General features: G+C 46.5%; 1 long non-coding RNA gene across 1 annotated transcript; it reads right to left on the minus strand.

The window, feature by feature from the left end:
- Nucleotides 1-11,734: 11,734 nt before the first annotated feature.
- On the minus strand, nucleotides 11,735-13,497 carry LOC122210921. Its single transcript, XR_006198375.1, has 2 exons — nucleotides 12,780-13,497; nucleotides 11,735-12,248 (listed from the first exon to the last, which is right to left on the minus strand). It is a non-coding gene; the product is annotated as an uncharacterized LOC122210921 (long non-coding RNA).
- Nucleotides 13,498-15,249: the final 1,752 nt, after the last annotated feature.

The raw sequence follows: 15,249 nt of genomic DNA on the forward strand, positions 1-15,249 counted from the left end.
AATACTTTTCATTATTATGGGAAAGCTATTTCATTTTCATCGTGATGAATATTTGCTCAGTTCCCTTACCTTGTCGGAAAAGAAACACTATGAGTGCTGAGAATTCAGGAAAACAAACGTTTCTTTCGGGTTTCTCCTCTGCAAGTCTCCACGCCTAGGCAGGTGCAATGGGGAGTGTGAAAATGGATGAGAACCCTCCAGAGGCCCAGAGTCTTGCAGAAAAGACAAGCTCACACACAAGCAAATCTAAGGCAAGGTGTGCTGTGATCTGTAGTATAATATAGATGCTCACAAAAGCAACAGAAAGACAGGAAGGAAGGAAGGAAGGAAGGAAGGAAGGAAGGAAGGAATTCATTATGATGGGGGCTGGGGGCTGGATCTGAGATGAGCCACATCGGAAGTGATGTGTTTGGGCCAGGCCTTAGGGGTAGGAAATATCTTTAAAAGACAAGTACAATGTTAGCAGCTGGAAAAGATACAGCTTTGGGGAGGTTCGCTAAGGTTTTAAACTGCAAAAAGCAGCTCACTGTTAATGGCGTTGACATTCTTAACTTATCATCCAATATGGTTCTTATTTAAAGACCAAGATAATAGCTTCCCTTAAAAAAATTCTGCTTGCCTAATTGCTAATAATATACTCGGTAATAGGCTTTGGCTGATTTAAAATAGCGGTTTTCTTTTTTTTTCCTTAGTACCTTTGTTTAAATAAAATTCTATTCAGACGTCAAAACCCTCCATGTGAAATAGCAGCGCCCCCTTTTCCTGCTCCTTCCTCACCCCCTCCCCACCGTAGCTTCCAAAGCAGCTCCTCCCAATAGTTCGGAAACCATGTTTATAAATAAAAACTTACTGCACAGCTAGGTGCTCAGTCACAAACATTAACATCGCCTTAGATGTAGATAGAAACATCCCCCAGAGCTCGCACCCTAATGTGTTTCTAAAAACAGCGTGTGTCACAGAAGGTGGCACACGGATGGTGTCACTTGTCTCGGCAAAAAGGAGCTCTTCCTTCAATGTGCATCTTGCAGCATGAGGAGTTCTTCCTTTGCTCGTGGAACCGGATTTTGAGACAGTTGGGGTCACGGCGGCCTCTCCCCCCACCCACATTGATCTGTTAGTGGCCTGCATTCACCGATAGAGACAGCATTTCCTTCTTGTCCTATCAGAACGAAGGACCTGATTAGTTCTGACGGTGTAATGATTGAAAGTGCCAGTGAATATGGGAGCGAAATGCAGCCAATGGCCGCCATTTTTTTTTAATTAATTTATTTATTTTTGAGACAGAGAGAGACAGAGCATGAACAGGGGAGGGGCAGAGAGACAGGGAGACACAGAATCCAAAGCAGGCTCCAGGCTCTGAGCTGTCAGCACAGAGCCCGACGAGGGGCTCGAACTCACAGACCGTGAGATCATGACCTGAGCCGAAGTCAGACGCTTAACCGACCGAGCCACCCAGGCGCCCCCAATGGCCGCCACTGTAAGGGAGTGGGTGTTAAGTATCTCTCGGACAGCCCACTAATAGAATTTCGAGAAGCTTAAGTACGGTTCTTGCCTAGAAAAATACTCACCTTGGAAGAACGAATAGCAGGGCTGCATCCTCAGGCATTTAGGCCAGTGAGGAGAGGCCTGAGGAAAGGCCAATGGTCCCTTTCAGCTGCCCAGAGCTCCATGAGAGTCCTCTGTACCATTGTGGAAGACAGTGGAACTCCAAGGAACAGTTCATGCCTCCTCTTTCTCCTCTAAAAATATTTTATTTCCCATTCGCTGGGAATTGACAGTGCATGTATGTCCCTTTAGTTAATACTTCTGTCATATTTATTTCTACCAGGTCCCTCCCCCAATTTGAAGAGCACAAGTGACCCACTCACCGCTCCTTGTTCCATCTTTCCCCTCTGATTCCTGCCTCCGAATAAGAAGCAGCTCTCTTTTGTTCTTCCTTTTCCCTCCTTTCCCTCCTTTTCCTCTCCTTCCTTTTCCATCACCTTTCCTTTTGCCACTTCCAGAACTTTCCCCATCGAGGTACTCTGTTTTGCACCTCTGATCTCTCCTCTACCTATCCAAGACTTTTTTAGTCTATCTTCTTTAAAAAATTCCTCTCTAATTTCACTCCCTCCACTCTGGCCGTCCTGCCCAGTGGGTAGCACCCTTGCCCTCACCAATTCTCCATTCTCCGACATAAAGAAAGAAAGTTGTTTTGTTTTGTTACTTTTTGCTCCAATGTATTTCTTTTTTTTTTTTTAAGTTGATTTATTTATTTTGAGGGAAAGAGAGACTCCAAAGCAGGCTCTGCTGTCAGCACAGAGCCTGATGAACCATGAGATCATGACCTGAGCCGAAATCAAGAGTCGGTCACTCAACTGACTGAGCCACCCAGGTGCCCTCCTCCAATGTATTTATGAACCTTTGCAGTCAGAATGCCACCCATGTGACTCCCCTCAGAAGGCACTCCCAAATGTCACCAATGACCCCCCAGCCTTCAGAGACACTTGTCTTAGGGTCCTTGAGATCTGCATGCGTTGGCATTGCTGATGTCTCCCCTTTCTCCCTCAGATCTGGAAAACTCCAGACTCCTGTCTTTTATCAGGTCCTCATGTATAGCTTTCCACTCTCTTCCTAGACCCTGAATATCAGTATTTCCCAGATCTCTTGTTCTTGGTCATTCATCTTAAGGGCTAGCCCATCCAAATCATGACTTGACTATCTCCATTACAAAGATGGCCCCTATATCAAGATTTTTCCATTACAAGAGAAATAAAACTGATTTGAAATTGACTTAACAAACAAGGAGATTTCACAGCTCATGGCTCCAGGCTAATCCAAGGAATAGTATCCCAACTCTTCCAAATGCCTTAATTTCTCCTTGGTTCTGATTAGATCATGTGCTATGAACCAGCCCTACTGGAGCTTGGGAGGGAGAAGAATTGGAAGGTTGTCTTCCCTGTTGAATGGTCCACTTACCCTCAGATTTGGCCTAGTAGTTCCTCACTACTTTGTTGCTTTTTAAGTCTTTTAGGGCATTTTTGAAATATTGTATCCAGCATAATTTATTATTTACATAAGAAGGATCAATCTGAATACTTAGCCTTCCATTATTGGAAATGAAATTTCACTTAGAGCTCTTATCAATTTAAAGCAATTTTTTTAATGTTTTTATTTATTGTTGAGACAGAGAGAGACAGAGCATGAGCAGGGGAGGGGCAGAGACAGAGGGAGACACAGAATCTGAAACAGGCTCCAGGCTCTGGGCTGTCAGCACAGAGCCCGACGCGGGGCTCGAACACACAGACCGTGAGATCATAGCCTGCGTTGAAGTCAGACGCCCAACCGACTGAGCCACCCAGGCACCCTTTGCCCTTATCAATTTAAAATTTGTTTTATAATTATTGATTCCTAGTCCATGTTTTCCTTTATAGATTAATTTGAAAGCAAGGATCTTATTTAACTTTTCATTTTTCATGCACTTGCAATAAAATGTTGTACATATTATGTAATAAAGAGTTAACCGGTTGGACTTTCACTCCAATTAGTTCAGACCTACTGCTCCAGTTTAGACAACCTGAGGAAATTTTCATATTCTCAACAGCAACAGAAGAGTAAACAACAGCCACAAATACATCATACTTCAGACTTTGATTGAAATCAGCCCACCTCTCCATAAGATAGAGAACTACAGAGTTTGAGTAAAATGTCACCGGCAGAAATTCCACAGAGAAAAGGCAGGGGTCCTGTTGTTGACTATGGAGGAAAAAGACGCAACTTTGGCAGGTGACCACCCCTTTCCACCAACCTCCTTTCAAGGCACCCCTGTGTCATGGGGGGGTGCTCCCTCCCAGCCAGGTCTCCTGCTCACTCACTGGGACCTCCATTAGTCTGGTAGGGCTGCCATAATAAAGAGCCACAAACCAAGTGGTTTAAACAGCAGAACTGTGTTGCCTCACAGCCTGGAGGTTAGAAGTCCAAAGTCGATGTGTCAGCAGAGCACATCCTTCCAAGGGCTGTGAGGGAGAGATTCCGTTCCCTGTGTCTTCCCAGCCCGTCTTTGCTGGCAATCTCTGGCATTCCACGGTGTGCAAAGGATCACTCTCACCTCCGTCTTCATCTTCGCATGGCTTTCTCCCCGCGTGCGCATGTCTGTCTCCAAATTTCCCCTTCTTAGCAGGACACCAGCCATATTGGATTAGGGCCCATCTCATCTTAACCAGTGACATCTGCAACCATCCTATTTCCAGGAAGGGTCACATTCTGAGGTAATGAAGTATCAGTCTAGGTGCTTCAGAGAAACAAAACCAATAAGATATATAGAGGTATATATATAAGAGGAAATGGGTATATAGAGATCTATATGAGATTTATTATAGGGATTGGTGCGTGTGGTTATGGAGCCCAAGGAGTCTTCACGTCTGCCATCTGCAAGCTGGAAAACCAGGAAGCTGGTGGCATAATTCAGTCCAGGTCCGAAGGCCTGAGAGACATAGGGGCCAGCTGTGTAACTCCTGGCCCAAAGTTGAGGGTCTGAAAACCAGGAGCTCTGATGTCTGAGGGCAGGAAAAGATGGATGTCCCAGTTTAAGAAAAGAGAGGGAATTCTACCACTTTTTATGGTGATCCAAATGGATCAGATGATGCCCACCCGTACTGGTGAGTGCGGATCTCTTTACTCAGTCTACTGAATCAAATAGTAATCCCTTTTAGAAATATCCTCACAGGGCATCCCTTGGCCCCACCAAGTTGACACATAAAATGAACCATCACGGGGGATTAGAACTTCAACACCTGCTTTGGGGGAGGGGGCGTGTGTAATAATTCAATCTATAACAATACCCTAGAAAGTCTAGAAAGGATTTTTGAGTCTATCTCAAGCATGGAACTTGAAACCTCTTTTCTCACTACAGGACATTTAAACCCAGTAGTGTCTGGGGCTCAGAGATGGCTTTAATATGTTTTGCCTGGAGGTCAAAGCCCAGCGAACACATATGTAAGGATGATGCACACAGTTCCCAGACCTACAGGCCCCTTACGCCCACGGCGCACTGCAAGAACCTTCAGGGGAACACTCCCACTCCTCCACGAGACTGAGAACCGCATCTTTGCTTTTTGCAGCAGAAAAAAATTAGGCTTCAGTCTGGTTGCATCCTATCAAAACTCAATACACCGCTGTAGAGATCACCCAACTCTTCTAGTGAGCCAGGCTGTTCAGCGTGGGCCACAAAGGGCCTGTCACAGGGTTCTCTGCAATGACCCAGTGCAGGGCTCCTGGCCCAAATGCAGGAGGAGCCCAAAGTCTAGAAGACAACGATTTCACCTCCTGAACTCACATCTAACTGGAAAGGAGAGTCTTCTGCAGACTGACCACTGTGTCCCATCACACGGGAAATCAATGGGTAACTCATTTTCTGCTTTGGGTGTAGCTTTAGGTTCGAAATGTGTGCTTCAAGGGCAAGATGAAGGCCTCTAGACCTACACGACAGAAAGAAAGGGCAGATGCTTAACCAGAAGGCCATGATGCCACAGAATCAGGCAGGGGCCGCCATGTTCGCCCAATTTCCAATCCCTCCCCACTGGGTGCACCATGAAAATTTCAGAGCTCTAACCATCCCCAAGCAGGCCCTGCACTGTGACGCATCCGTGCCTTTGCTCAGGCGGTTCACGCCCTGGAAGCCCATCCCCCACTCTTCTCCGGACGTCTCCACTCCACCTGACTCAACTCTCCAGACATATCTTGAAGGACAATCTTTCAAACTCCACCCAGGTAGATGCTTCCCCAGGCCTCTCATGCAGAATCTGTTCTTCCTGCAAATTCTAAATAACGTAAGTGCACCTGCATGGCCCCATCTCAACAGGTGGCCTGTGAACACATCTCACTCTGCACCGGCTTGGGGGGTCGGGGGAGGGGAGGGGATTCCATGCACTCGTTCTGGTCTCTGCAACCATAAGTGACTTTGCAGCCCAATCGCAGGGCCATACATCAAGTCAGGTTACTAGTATGCTTCCGTGTTTTATGCCAGGAGCTTGGCCACTCTTGTAAACCTATCTTGTCTTCTGCAGGGATCCCATCAACCTGTGATTATTTTATCACTGAAGGCGCCATTTTAATAATGTAATAAATGTCTCTTATTTTCTGTAGAAGTTTCTGCACAGGCAGGTATTCGTTTGCTCTTCAAATCCTTTTTAGACAGAAGTGGGCTGGCATTTGTCACTAATCAGCTGCAATTGTTTTTTAAGTATTCACCCACTATCTTTACAAGTTTGCAGCTGCGGTAAAACCTGCATGCTTTGGGATTTTTCGGATTGCTTCCCATACTTAATTATGGTACAAGATATAAAAGCTGCACCTGGTTTCGGAATTGTAAATATCTTAGTGAATGTGATGTTAGGAACAAGGGAAAAATATATTTGGGCTCCATGGAAGGACTTAGATGATATCATTACCTTAGATAAAACTGTCCTTACGAGAAGGAGCATAATTTCTCTGAGGTTAAAAGAATATAAAGTTCTCTGTGCTGGGGAACGTGTTTCTGTACCACTCGCCATTACCATCTTCCTGTAAAGACGGGTGTGGACAGAAGGCTGACAAGGGAGGTCAGATTCCCAGACTTGAGTTCTTCCGCCAGCATGTGGCAGGAGCTGCATGGCTTAGACACTCATCTGGGTCAGAAGGTTTTTCTAAACAAATCAGAAATGATCCAAATGGATCAGATGATGCCCACCCGTACTGGTGAGTGCGGATCTCTTTACTCGGTCTACTGAATCAAATAGTAATCCCTTTTAGAAATACCCTCACAGGGCATCCCTTGGCCCCACCAAGTCGACACATAAAATGAACCATCACGGGGGATTAGAACTTCAACACATGCTTTGTGGTTCGGTATAGGGTCTGTTAGGAGGCATGAGATTTTGTTCAGAGAACTGGAAGTCAACCACTGAAAGCGATGAAGAGAGACAACTAATTTTTCTAGACTTAAATCATTAAGATGGAGACATTGTTACAGGTACCTATATTCTGCTTTATCTTACAAATTTTGTTATCAGTGAGGAAATTAAATTTTTTTTAACGTTTTTATTTATTTTTGAGACAGAGAGAGAGCATGAACAGGGAAGGGTCACAGAGAGAGGGAGACACAGAATCTGAAACAGGCTCCAGGCTCTGAGCTGTCAGCACAGAGCCCGACGCGGGGCTCGAACCCTCGGACCGTGAGATCATGACCTGAGCTGAAGTCGGACGCTTAACCAACCGAGCCACCCGGGCGCCCCTATCAGTGAGGAAATTAAACATCCGTTCCTGTCATTGACAGCTTTCCCATAACACAGGCTTACGTTTTCTTTTGTAATATTGCAGTTGGCCTTTAAAGTTGAGAAGTGGAAGGCTTAAAAGTGTAATACATTTACAAAGCCATTGGCTTATTTATTCCCTGAAAGATTTTGAAATTTAGGGCTGAAAAAGACCTTACTTTTATTTTTTTTAATGTTTATTTATTTTTGAGAGAGAGAGAGCGTGAGTGGTGGAGGGGCAGAGAGAGAGGCGGTGGGGGAGACACAGAATCCGAAGCAGACCCAGGCTCTGAGCTGTCAGCACAGAGCCCGACGCGGGGCTCGAACTCACAAACCGCGAGATCATGAGCTGAGCTGAAGTCCGACGCCCAACCGACTGGGCCGCCCAGGCGCCCCAGTTTTATTTTAATATTACAAAATTTTCTGTTGCTGCATACATTTGTGTGCATTTTTTCATCCTGCTTCAATTACAAGTGTTAAGTGCGGCTAAAATTCTGGACCTCCCTTTAGCTGGAGCAAAGGCCTTGACTCCTTCAGCACTTTCACTGACATTCTGTTGTAGGGCCTCATCCAACCGACAGCGACCATGAAAATTTTACAATAGCACAGCCCGGACAGGTCATTTTTCCTGCGGAAGATCTAAAGAAGTGAGGACAACTATTTTTGCCACTGACGTGTCAAAGTTACAATTAAGTAGGGTTTTGACAGGATGACCAGGAATGAGAACGAATCCCCCCGCGTTCCCATACAGAAAATCATCCCTTAATAGACTGTCAGCTGTCCTTTGGTTATGTTGTTGAATTTCCTTGGGAGATTTTCTCCAGATTTTAGGACTATTATAGGACCATCTCAATTTCTTATGATAATAGACTATAGGAAACTTCCACAGAATGAAGGTATAGTCAGGTATCCTTAGTGATAATTTTGGAATTAAAATGACTTATTCATACACCCTTGTTCTCAAATGTAATTAGTTATGGATGATCCAAGATTCGGTATTTGGAGAAAATTTCTTATCTGCCTTGAAGATTTCCTGTACATTTCCATCCCTCCTCAAAAATTCATACATTGAAGTCCTCATCCCCAATACCTCAGAATGTGACTGTATTTAGAGGTAGAGCCTTTTAAAAAGTGGCCAATTTAAAATGAGGCCATTAGGGTGGGCCCTAATCCAATCTAACTGGTCTTCTTATATAAGAAGAGGAAATTTAGACACACGGAGGGACACGAACACACAGAGGAAAAGCTGTGTGACGACACGGCAAGAAGGCTGAAGTCTGTAAGTCAAGGAGGGACACCCCCCCCCCCCCCCGCCCGGGGGAAAACCCGACCTGCCAGCATCTTGACCTTGAACCTACTCTCTACGACTATGAGAAAAGAGATCTGTTAAGTCCCCTGATCCACAGTGTTTTAGGACAGCCCTAGCAAACAAGTATACAAAGTTATGATGAGAGTGAATAAAGGTTCACGAGTTGTGCTGTTATTATTTGGTTTGTAGGATTTGGTATCTTACTTTCCAGTTCTAGGTTCTAAATCTGCCATGAACATGGAATAAAAATCTACTGATTAGCTTATTTACTCTATCAGTACTCAGGGATCCTTCTGCAAGCATTTACTATCGCCTGAGTCTCAGTTTCCACGTCCGTAAAATGGGGGACAGGATTTTGTGATCTCTAAGAGAATCGTGTCCATCTGAAACCAGTTATTTCAAAACAGATTCAGGTTTGATGAAAGAAGCTCCTCGAAGGAGTCCTTGTTTAACACGCATTTAGGCCTGGGCTGGGAAGAGAAGCAGAAAGAACGATTGTCCTCATGGCTCGCCAGCTCAGGCAGAGGCCTGCAGCACCCCTCTGGAGCCCCCAGCTCACCCCTGGTCTGAGGTAAGCGAAGGAAAGAGGTTGTACGATGTTCCACTGAGCTGAGGGAAGGATGAAAACAAAATATAAAACTAAAGGTTGGGCCGAGTGGGTGACATTTCATTTAAAAATCCCCGAATGGGGGCGCCTGGGTGGCTCAGTCGGTTGAGCGTCCGACTTCGGCTCAGGTCCTGATCTCGCGGTTTGTGAGTTCGAGCCCCGCGTTGGGCTCTGTGCTGACAGCTCGGAGCCTGGAGCCTGCTTCGGATTCTGTGTCTCCCTCTCTCTCTGCCCCTTCCCCGCTCATGCTGTCTCTCTCTCTCTGTCAAAAATAAATAAACATTAAAAAAAATTTTTTAAATAAAAATCCCTGAAAGATACCAAAGATCAAAAGGAGCCAAAAAAAAAAAAAAAAAAAAAAAAGGCTTGAAAATTAATTTAGGAGTCCTTAGCTAACATTTTAGGAAAAGAAGGGCATTGAATAAGACAAGAGAATGTGGAAACAGATGGCAAAAAATAGAACATTTTATAAATAGCCACGTGCACCCCACACAGTTAATATCCAATATACTTAACTCTGGCCACATCTCTCGACTTCTTCCCAAAATAAGATGTATTATTGGAAAATGGGGCATAAAAAAAAAAATCGGCTCAAATGAAGAAAAGCTGTTTGCCTTTGGTTTACATTTTAGCACAGTTTAAACCTCCTTTCACATAAATAGAAAATAATGAACACAGAGACATATCACCCAAGCAATAAGCATGAAATGCAGAGATTAAATTTTTTTTGCCTTCAAATCTAACCCTGGAAGATAAACACAAGTTTTGAGCCGTGCACTCAGCTATCCTTTGTCAATTTTAATTTAGAGTATCTGTCTGCTCTTAGCCGTTTGAAAATATCATTCCATTTTTTTTTTCTGTAAAGTGAGCATGCATCTGGGAGATCTTGTTTCCCCCCGCCAGCTCTCAGAGGGGTCCCCTCGGAAACTTCTGCTGCATCACTGTAGGCGAAAATATGAAGTTATCTCTAGACTTAGCCGTCATTGGCTAGGGAAACGATTACTCCGGAGACATTTCATTCTCTTCTCTCCACAGCCCAAAGCGTCATTTCTGCTCAACAGAAATGAAGCCAAGCTCCAGCTCCCTCCAGATGGTTTAGGCTCTTTCATCAATGGGAAAAAATAAAAAGCAGAGGTAGAGATGGGTGTAGTTCGTATAAAGTCCATGAGTTACTAATTTGGGGAAAGGAAAAAAAGAAAATTCCAGAATCCCGTTTTCATGCTCAGCTATTGCTAACTCACAAAGTTGGCTTTCAATGAAGAAGAAATCTAACGGTTTTCGGGCCCCGTACATTTTCTTTAACACGTACCTTTCGTTGAAAATTCAAAAGGGAGGGACTAGACAGAACCGAAGTCTTGCACGCTTTTATTTTAAAAACAAAAAGCCCCAGCTAAGCAAAAATGGTGAGGAAAATTCTTCTAGAAACAAGAATAGGGCAAGCTAGCCCTCCAAAGAGTTACACATGTTACAAAGCTACGGTACCTAGCAGAAGAGCCCTGGTGCATGGATAGGTAGGAAGACTGGAATGGAAGGGAGAGTCCAGAAATAAATCCATTTAAAGATGAGCGTTTAGTTAGCAACGAGGGTGGCTTTGCATATCAGTGGGGACAAGAACTGATTGGGTGGGGACTTACTGACATCAATTTCAATAAGTAGCTATGGGGGGAAAATAAGTTAGATCTCCAACTCCCTCTTTGTACCAAAAAAAAATCCAGATGTCTGAAGGATTTGAACATTAAAAAAAAAAATGAAACGCTTCTAAGAGAATTTCATTATTCTGACAGATTATCCCCAAGTGGGAAAGGCCTCTGTAATAAAGACTAAAAATCCAGGATCCCTTTAAAAGGGGGAGAAGAGGGGGCACCTGGGTGGCTCAGTCGGTTAAGCATCCAACTCTTGCCTTCTGCTCAGGTCATGATCTCATGGTTCCTGAGTTCGAGCCCCGCATTGGACTCCACGTGGACAGTGCAGAACCTGTTTGGGATTCTCTGTCTGTCTCCACTCCTCCTCTCTAAATAGATAAACAAACAAACTTGAAAAATAAAAATAAATAATTTTTAAAAGGGAGGGGGAAGGGATCCGACTACATTAAATTATTTTCAACTGTCTACGTTGAAAAAAAAAAGCACATAACAGTAAAAAAAAAATTAAATTAAATTAAAAAATCTATGTCTACTACCCCCAAATAAGAGAAAATCAAGCTTGTCTTGTGTCAGAGCTGCGGTTCGTGGACTTTAGGTCAAGACAGACGTAGGGCTCGTCTGGGTCTGAGCAAGTGTCTGAGCCTCACTCAGAGGGGGAAGGCCAAGTACTCTCTTCGTGCATGCTGTTGGGATTACATGCAACAGTACAGGACGCGGAATGTTCATGGCTGCGTGGAGAGGCAAGCAAACATGGCCTTGGGCAAGTTCTGAAGATGGAGTCATATTTTATACGGATTTTAATATATTTCATAGCACCTTTCACATGGCAAAAATTCAAGAAATGGTGGCTACCGTATTTATTAATTTGATTAATTAATTAATTAATTAAGTTAATTAATTACTGATGTGTGTGTCAATATACCTTTTAATGCATGTAATGTATTCATACACACTTAAATACTCCAAACATCACTTCCACTCATATCGTTTTATATCAGGAGTTCGGTGCCCACAGATGGTCTTTGCTGCACCTGCCAATATCGAAACGCAGCGCGAGGAGAGGTGTTCTGCGTTTTGAGACGACAACGAAATCACACTCGGCTGGGAAATGAAGAAAGGCTCCACGGGGTTGACAATTAGAGAAGGGCACAGGCAGGAGCAGGTGGACCAGAGAGCACGTCGCGTCTCCAAACAGGTGCCACGGGGCACAGCGTGAGCCCCAGCGGGTTAGCTGTCAAGACAGTCCCCCACCCATTGGGCGCCATTGGCATGCCTCCGCTTGTAAGGGGGGGCTTTTGCCGTGCTGGTCTACATTTGCTTTTCAAACCGTGCAGATCTGTAGGCTCGTCGCAGCAAGATCGGTGCTAACCAGATGCCAGCTGTGCAGGTGGTCAGGTTTCTCTGATCCCAGGCTACTAGAGCTGGGGCAATAAAGAACGATCGCTTCGATGGAGTTAACACTACTCTCCGCCAGGCACTGTACCTGGCGATTCGTATCTATATATATCCAGCCAAATATTTATGAAGTACCATTCTGGCCTCCTGGTGTGACAGGTGCCGGGGATGACTGTCCCTGACACCACCCCTGACTTTGTAATGCTCACAGCTCAGGAGGGTACATGAACCCGTAACCAGGCGGCTCTGATACGGGTGACGTGTGTCGCAAAGGACACTCTACCCATCACTGGGGCTCAGCGAACTCTTCCAAGGGGAGGTGCTCCAGGCACGGGGAGGTGCCGAAGGGGGAAGAGGACAAGAAGGGAAAGAAGGTGACCTCCACAGGGGAGACTGGGGCTGAAAGGGAGCGCAGGAGGTCCGAGAAGCCAAAGGTCCCCAGAGCGTTCCGGTGGGGCTGGGAGAGATGGGGCTGTAGAGGGCATGAGGGCCTGCGAGGTCGCGGGCTCCACCTCGAGAGAAGTGGGAAGCCACTAGAACGTCGTAAAAAGGCTTACTCAAAATTGTGTTTCTGAAAGACCACTCTGGCTGCCGAGGAGACGATGGACGGGGGCAGGGGCAAGAGTGTAGTCCCGGGGTTGGAGAGAAGCGAGTGTCACGGAGGCAGGGAAGGGACGGGATTAGGGACGGGGTTTGTGCGGAAGAGGAAAGAGTTAAGGGTAAGGCCCCGGCCTCTGGTTTGAGCAAGTGAGTGCCTGTCGGGGTGGAAAACGTGAGACAGTCCGTCCTCACAGTGACATTGTGAGGTCGAAATTGTTATTCCCATTCACCTGATGACAAAACAGAGGCTCAGTGGAGTTAAGCTGAAAGTTCAAGATCACACTGCGGTCAAGCCGGTGACTGCAGAGTTAACCTTCTTACTGTGCTCGGCTGAAGAGGCCGTTCCAGGTCCCCTGACTCAACCTCTTCCTCCTACTGGGGGGCTCTGGAGGCTCTGGGAAGGCGTACCGCTCATCCAGGGTCACGCTGAGTTACTAGAAGGCAGACCGTCCCTGGAGGCCGGGTGTCTCGGCTCCCACCGGCATCACGACATCCCTTTGACACCATTTAGCACCGGGGTTTACCTCCGTGACCAAAGAGATGGACGGGGCAGCAGTGGGCAGCCTGGAGCATCGTGGCGCTGGCTGGAAGGGGTGCTGGGCCCTGTCCAAGCTCGGGCGCTGCCGGGACTCCCCAGGCACACCCGATCTCCGGGGTCCCCCACCTGCAGACGTTCAAAGCTTCCACAAGACGCCCTGAGAATCTCTGTCTTAAATGTCTTAAATGCCTGGTGCTGATTCTAATCTCCTTCCAGGCTCTCTCTGGCCTTGCTTCTCCACCTCAACACGTTCACAGCAGGTCTGAGACAGGGTCCCTCCCGGGCTGGGCGGGGGGGGGGGGGGGGGGGGGGGGACTGACGCTCATCCCTCCACTTGCTCCTGACCCTAAGGAAGAGTGGGATTGAAGGTGCTTGGGGGGCACCTGCGTGGCTCAGTCGGTTAAGCGGCCAGCTCTTGGCTGCAGGCCATGACCTCACAGTCATGGGGTCATGACCCATGGGGTCATGGGGTCACGGGGTCATGGGTCATGGGTTCAAGCCCCGTGGTCAGGCTCTGTGCTGATAGCTTGGAGCTTGCTTCGGATTCTCTCTCTCTCTCCCTCTCTCTCTTCCCCTCCCTCCGCTCACACTCTCTGTCTCTCTCTCTCTCAAAATAAACACAATTTTTTTACAAACGAACTATAAGCTTGCGGTTTGCACAGACTAGGTTCAAACCCTGGCTTGTCACGCCTGACCCCATGGCCTTAGGCAAGTTCTGAAGATGGAGTGCTATTTTATATGGATTTTTAATATCTTTCATAGCAGCTTCCACCCGGCAAGCATTCAAGAAATGGTGGCTATTATATTTATTAACCTATACTATGTGTATTATATATTAATATACATTTAAATACTCGAAATACTTCGACTCATAGCATTTTATGTTAGTACATGTATTACGACTTGTATTAATTATGCCAGAATCGGCAGCTTTGAACAGGAAAAGGCAGTCACAAAGGGCCCCAGGGCTGGGAGGTAGGGAGGCAGGCGGCAGGTGGGATCGTGGCCCAGCGGCAGTGGGTGGGGAGGCGGAGTTTTGGTGTCAGCGTGTCTGGGGCCCTTCGGGTCATCCCCTGCCTGCCCTGACCTCTTCAGCGTCCGTGACCACCTCCCAATCCCTCGCCACTCAGTCTTCTTCCCAATTCCACTCTTTGGCCAATCCCTCCACGGGCAAACCATCACTCCCTGCTGAAACTCTGTTCTGGAATTCTAGAAACCCGGCTCTGGACCTCCACACCTCTCTGGCCTCCAGCGGTTAACACGGTGGGCAACGTGGACACGCTCAGGGCGTGGTCCCTTGACCCCAACAGGTTCCTTCACTCTCTGGACCTCTGTCTTCTCGCCCGTAAACAGGGCTGGTACCCACCGCCCAAGACGGTGCTGAGCACGGAACGCAGAACTGACACCGATCTCCACACAGGATGTGTGATCAGCAAACCTTGACCACTTTTATGAAAGTGTCCAATTGCCTTTAACAGGCTTGTAGTTCAGACCAATGGAAGGCAGTGAGGTTTGATTATGCATCTTTTTTTTAAGTGTATTTATTTATTGACTTTCAGAGAAAGAGAGAGAGAAAGTGTGCGTGTGCCAGCGGGAGAGGAGCAGAGAGAGAGGGGGAGAGAGAGAATCCTACACAGGGTCTGCACCGTCAGCACAGAGCCCGACGCGGGGCTCGAACCTATGAACCGTGAGATCGTGACCCGAGCCGAAGTCGGGCGCTTAACTGACGGAGCCACCCAGGGGCCCTTATTACGCATCGTAAAACTGGAAATAACTCGTTGATGCTATTATTTTTCTACCACATGAAGCATGGGAACTTGCCCTCTGTCTGCATTAACTTCAGGTTGTTACCCGGAACTTTCCACTTGTCATGAAGAGGGGTCGATGCA

This window comes from Panthera leo, chromosome F2 (genome assembly GCF_018350215.1).
Source record: "Panthera leo isolate Ple1 chromosome F2, P.leo_Ple1_pat1.1, whole genome shotgun sequence".
NCBI classification, from domain to species: domain Eukaryota; kingdom Metazoa; phylum Chordata; class Mammalia; order Carnivora; family Felidae; genus Panthera; species Panthera leo.